Source organism: Rutidosis leptorrhynchoides, chromosome 4 (assembly GCF_046630445.1).
Source record: "Rutidosis leptorrhynchoides isolate AG116_Rl617_1_P2 chromosome 4, CSIRO_AGI_Rlap_v1, whole genome shotgun sequence".
Lineage (NCBI taxonomy): Eukaryota > Viridiplantae > Streptophyta > Magnoliopsida > Asterales > Asteraceae > Rutidosis > Rutidosis leptorrhynchoides.
In genome coordinates this window covers 102,187,106-102,193,575 of record NC_092336.1, presented here as the reverse complement: position 1 = coordinate 102,193,575, position 6,470 = coordinate 102,187,106, and the positions used below count along the sequence as shown (strand labels likewise).

Here is a 6,470-nt window from a genome sequence, read left to right as displayed (position 1 = left end):
TTCTCCACCAATGAAATATCTTCTCTCTCCAGATCCACCAATCAAATATCTTCTTTCCATTCTATTTATGGAAGTGGACAATTAATTTGGGACATCCCAAAATGGAAAAACATGACTATCTAATTGGGACGGAGGTAGTAGTTGCTATCCAGATAGATAAAGAGAGGTTCCAAGTTAAATCTTTTTACCAACCATCACTCAAAATTTCTACCTCATAACCTACAAAAAATAGTGAAAAACTTTTGAGACTCTACAAAATGCAACATAGTATCCAACCATCACTCAAAATTAATTAAAAAAAAAAAATCTTTTTACCAAAATAACTACATAAAATAGATATCCAAGTTAAAAAATAACACATGGTAGTTACTTAAATTTCTACCCCATACCCTAAAAAAATAGTGCAAAACTTTTACCCATATGAAGCAAAACAAATTAATGTGAAACTCCAAGCCACTTGGTGAAAACATCAAACTCTGCATAATCACTATCAGAAATCATAGTCTTGTACCACAATATAGTAAGATTCCCATAATGCCCATTCCCAACAAACAAAAATTCGCTTTATAAACTAAGTAAATATATATAGAACAAATTCAGTTATATATCAACTTATTTATGATCTAAATATTGAAACTTTAGCATATAAAAGAAATAAAAATAGAAACGTTTTATACACGGCAGCAACACAAATGAAGAATCATAGTGAACATATTGTAAGAAGACAATGACCAAAAAAACAAAATATACCTTTTACGTCATCATCTTCTTTGCTAAAACCATCACTACCACAGCTACACAAATGAAGAACTGAGAAAAAATTTAATTTAATAAACCTAATTAAAAATTCCCATATTTATTTAAACCTAAAAATTGTTGTAAGAAAAGGAAGGATAAAAGACAAATTGAAACAATATATATAAACTAAAATATTACCTGAAGAGAATCAAAATTAATCCTACATATTGACTGAATCTGATTGAAGATGAAAGGATTGCAGCAGTAATTGTTGAAGAAGACACAGGTTAGAATATGAAAAGATGAGAGAGTGATTATATGAGAGAATACACATACTTGAATTCTTGATTGTATAAAAATAATTTTGAAAAATGGATAGTGAGTGTGAAGCTTCCTGGAAAGTTTTTACTCTATAAGTCCATATCATATTACCATTATTTAAGAAGTATCTATTTTTTTCTTATAAAAAACTCCAAATTTTGCTTCAAAGACACTTTTGCTTCACTTGATATAACCAGCACCTGCATAAAGAGAAGCAACATCCATAGGCCAGCCTATAATCTTTAAAATACATGCTCTTGCAAACATTAAGAGAACTCGAATTTGCGTATTGAAAAAATTAGCATAGTATTAGTATCTCAAAATGCCAATATCAGCTTTATATTTTTAAAAAACAAATTCTAAGAATTGTAATCTATTGGTCAAAGAAACAGTTTAATAAACAAACCTAACATATAATTACATATTCAGATATTTATTTAGTCTCATTTAAAGGATACTTACCCCCATTTGAAGTGTTTATTGTCTCACTATCTCATCCAAAACTATAACTTTTCAAGAAATATGGTCCTTTGACCTTTACAGTTTGACTTTTCATTTTAACCTTAATACTTTCCGAATTCAGCGTCCTATTTTCATCTTGTTACAAATCAAATGAATATATATCATAATATAGTATTTGTTACACAATTCAATGTAAATACCAAGTTTTAACCCACATGTCAATTTTTTGAATCATAATTTAGTCCAAATGTTTAACTATATATGATCAAACAATTAAGAAAATTAGGAAAGATGGAAGCTTACTACTCAAGGTCAAAATCTGAAGGAATCCAAAATAGTGTGATTGCAGATATGGTGCGATGGCTCGATCTGCTGTCTCTAGTGTTGCAAAAGTCGGCCGAGTCGGTCGACGCGTCATTTTTTAGGCATGACCGACGCGTCGTTGCTAAAAAGTCGGTCAAAGTCGGAAAAAGTCTGTCTAATTCGGAAAAAGTCGGTCAAAGTCGGTCGATTTTTTTTTTTTTTTTGGTAATATTGTTAATAATTGTTAATTGTTCATGTTTATTGTAAATATAGTTTATATTTAAAGATTTGATCTATATAATATTATATATAAATATATATTTAATAAAACTATTTTAAAAAGTCAAAGTTAGTCAACGCCCGTTGCGTCACCATTGCGTCCGACGCGTCATTTTTTAGGCATGGCCGATGCGTCCTCGACTCGCGTCTTTTACAACCTTGGTTGTCTCTGTTACATGATTCACCAATTCAAAATATTTTCAGACATTAATTAAAAATAAGTGAAAAATAAAAGCCCTTATATAAATCAAAGTCCTAACTCAACAAATGACTTATGAAGAGATTTATAATTTATGAACCTAGCTGCAAATCTCATATTGAAAAACCCTAAATCGATGTTGAAGATGAAATTGAAAACATTACCTGTTAGAATCTGAAAACAATCGCAATATAATCCCACCTTCTCATTGAATCTGGAAAAGATTGATTTACCTTAAAGAATTCGTGATGAAGCTGCCAGAAGATGAAAAGCTCTAGATGAATGAAGAAGATGGAGAAGCCGTGTGTATCTGATATTCGAAGCAAAAGCAGCGATGGTGGTGCGATGGCGGACATGGTGGTGACTATAGATCGCAACGTTTAGAGATGGTGGCGGAGATGGTGGCAGATGAAGATTTGTCTGGTTACCTAATTCATAAGATTTTAAAGATTCATACTTGGTTTTTGGGCTATGTGTGAGAGAAAGAGGCATGTGTTTTGGTAATTTCAAAAGGTAGGCGTGCGTGCATTTGAAAGGGTGATGATAATTGGATAAGGGCGGTGGCTTTTTCAGTACAGATTTGCAGTTAAATTCAAATTCGGGGTATTAATTATAATTGGAGAATGTATTCTTGGTATCTGTTACTTTTTTTACAATAATTAAATTTTGTTTTCTATTTTTTGAAAAACCGATTTTATTTATAATTTTAATTTAATAAGATTAATTAATTATTATTATGATTTATTTAATTTAATAAGGAAAGGATGATGTCATTCAAATGGGGTGAGAATGTGACATGTGTCCTCATTATTTTTTTTAAGCTATAGTGTTTATTATGAAGTGATGTCATGCAATAAGCATTTTCATAGAATTTAGTAGAATGGAAAATATTACTACAATTTTTTGGGAATATATTATGTGGTTTATGTGATTTTTTTTTACGAAAAACGAAAAAACTTATATAACAACGAAAGAGAGTTCATAAAAAATGAAACATCCTTCACACATACAATCGAGAAACCCGCGCATAAACTAAACAAGCATAAACAATGCTCGCTACATGAACAAAGAAATCGAAAGGCCTACGACATACCCCAACACTAAAAAAAAAAAAAATAACCATACAGTAAACAAAAACACAAGCACTTAAGCATCTTTTATAAAGTCTCCGAACACCACCAACTCCTCCTCGTGAGTCAATTTCTTTTTTCTTTCGACTCTCGATTTTGAAACAATCACCGGAACGGGTGGTGGATCACTAGAGTTAACAACAACCCCTTTTTGAACGCCTTCCATGATGTCCATTACTTCAATGAAAGCCGCTAAAGGATCGAGAATTAAAGGTTTATTACCAACAGATTTAACAAATTTAGAGGCTATTGATTGAAAATCACATGGGCCCTTATCCAAACCAACCATCGAATCATCTTTGGTAGAATTCGGCCCAACAGAAGAAGAGCCCACTAACACAGGCCTAGAAACAGTGTCTCCGTTACAATCCCTAACAAAACCAGAACGATTAACAACTTCACTCAAACATGATTCTTTAGACCCAGACGCAGCCAAAACATCAGAATCATCGTCAAGCTCGTCTACGGAATTGAATACCGGAAGCATACAATCGATAGCCGATACATTCACCCGACTCGAATCCACAGGGGTCGAAACACAACCCTCGGGAGTGGGGACACGAACAGAACCAATGAACAAATCGTTAGCCAACGGAGTACTCAAACACGGAACAAAATCATTCACGTTGACATCGTTCTCAGAAGATTTGCGAGCCAAATAAATGAAATTAATGTTGTTTCTCCCGCAAAACTTCCACGATTTTAAGCAGTTCTTTTCGTACGATTTACCAACACAAGGAAAATCCTTCACAACAGCCTTGGAAGCAGTAGCGTCGATATTACACATAGCTATCTTTACCGTCGCAGAAACGCAATCGAGATTAACAGGATAATCAGAATCGATGACCAAAGGCACGATAGAAGGTAAGACATTCCCTTCACAAACGGCACGGTTTGAATTGATCAAATCCAAAAATGGAAAATCGTCACTAAAAATACGATCACACTCGTTCACAGGACTTTCATTAACACGGATAAGAAAGGATTCCGAACTCAAATTGTTTTTGACATCTTTAATCACATCAACAATCAAAGAGGGGCAATCCAACTCGATGAAAACATAAGCTACCCCGATTTGCTTGAGATCAGAAGATGAATTAGCAACTTGAAAAACCTTGCCAAAACTCGCAGCTAGTTCCCGAATGTTCACTTTATGTAATCAAGTTGAGATGATGAGCTGAAGTTACTCATGTGGCAGGATATAGTATTTGCATGTGTTTCTAATGTGTGAGGTTGTGATAATGATTTTTTCCCAACTTTATCATTTAATCTTTAGTTATCATATTGCTTGTATCAGACTGATTATTTAACCCTATATGAAAAGAAGACTAAAGGTTTAACTAAACTCTAGAAACTAATCATTAAGTCATTAAGGTTGCAGTAGCTATATTCTAACAAAATATCAATAGATGTGGTTTCGCAATAAGTCAAGTAGGGAACTAGTAGGTTAAGTCGGGAATTTTCGCCAATCTTGACCTTAATCTTTACATTTTAGTTTTGGCGAACTAAATCTTACTTTTGGTCAAATTTTGGAGTCATTAACTAGCGACTTTTGTCCGACTTAGCCGAGTCGGAACAAACTACATCAAAATCAGGAGTCCCGACTTATCAAAGTCAAACAACTTTCAACAGCATTCCAAAATAATTTGTGAATTTGTAACAAACATATGTTAAAGGTTTCATAATCATAAAAGAAATGCATACATTACATTCCAAGAAAAAATGATACAAATGATAAGGGTACCATCTTTAGTGGTTGGTTACACAACTGATGCACAAAAACTATTACAAGGTTCAAAAGGATGGGGCCTAAATGACAACCTCATGACGAAACAAACCATCAACAGAATACTCACATTAACCATGCCTTACCAAAGCCATCATAAAGGAAGACAGCAACTGAACCTAAAAAATAAAAACATCAAATACCGATTAGGATTTGATCCACAACTAAATCAACGGATCTTTTAAGGCATAGGATAAGAGTCACTGAAGAAGTTCAAAAAGTCATTCCATTCCTGAGGATCATTCCAACCCAGAGGGTAATTGATCATATTGCCATCTTCATCAAAACAAACATAATTATCACTTGGCTTCTTATCATTATTATCACTAGGAAGAAGATGCATATACCCCCCATCCATAGAATCATTAGGAAGTTTTACATGTTTAATCCGTTGAGAACATCTTTTTCCAATATCGTCTTTTTTTGGATCGATGTACAAACACTGACGCATATCAAGGGACTCAAGATGAGAACAACCATCCATAATCGCCTGCAACCCAATATTCGTCATCATGTTTCCAATGAGTTGAAGGTGCTTTAAATTATGTAAACTTGTAGCAATAGCTATGGCTGTCTCGTTAGCATGATGTTCTACTTCATTTAAAGGAAGTCCATAAGGAAACTTTTCATTCAGTTTGAATGTTTTTAGCATGGGACAATAACGTAGAGCATCTTCAATATCGTCAGTCCCAATAACTGTCTCCTCAATACTGAGTTCCTCTAATAACGGAATTTTCTTAAAATAAACAACCCACTTTCCGTCCATTCCACCTTTGCAATTATTGACTTGTAGACGTTTAAGCTGGCTTGATCTGTTAAAAACAAATAATGCAAAGATATTGTTATTAGATTATTATTATTATAAATTATAATTATCATTATGATATGATTATGATAGCAGCTGATGGGTTGGATTGTATTTGTGGAGGCATACAACTATATGTTTTTATTACACGTGTCTACTTGAGCTTTTAGAGAGCTTCTCTTTGATAATAAAAAATTATAAATCAAACATAAAACAACTTTTGAAAATCGTGTTGGGTGTGTGAGTTTGCCGTTCTGAAAGCACAACTTTAGATAGTCACTGAAGATTTTTAAGTTATAGTTTTCCCAAAAAAAAAAAAAAAACATAAACAAATCGATTTAGCATCATGAGATAAATAAAGAAGTAAAAAAGATTAAAAATCATCTTAGGCCATGATTTTACACACAAAATGCACAACAGTGAGATTATAATAAGCTTGCATACCTA

General features: G+C 33.1%; 1 long non-coding RNA gene across 1 annotated transcript; it reads right to left on the bottom strand.

The window, feature by feature from the left end:
• Positions 1 to 916: 916 nt before the first annotated feature.
• Positions 917 to 2,701, bottom strand: LOC139845032 (uncharacterized). The gene is made up of 3 exons (XR_011758176.1): positions 2,467 to 2,701; positions 1,825 to 1,899; positions 917 to 1,259 (listed from the first exon to the last, which is right to left on the bottom strand). It is a non-coding gene; the product is annotated as an uncharacterized lncRNA (long non-coding RNA).
• Positions 2,702 to 6,470: the final 3,769 nt, after the last annotated feature.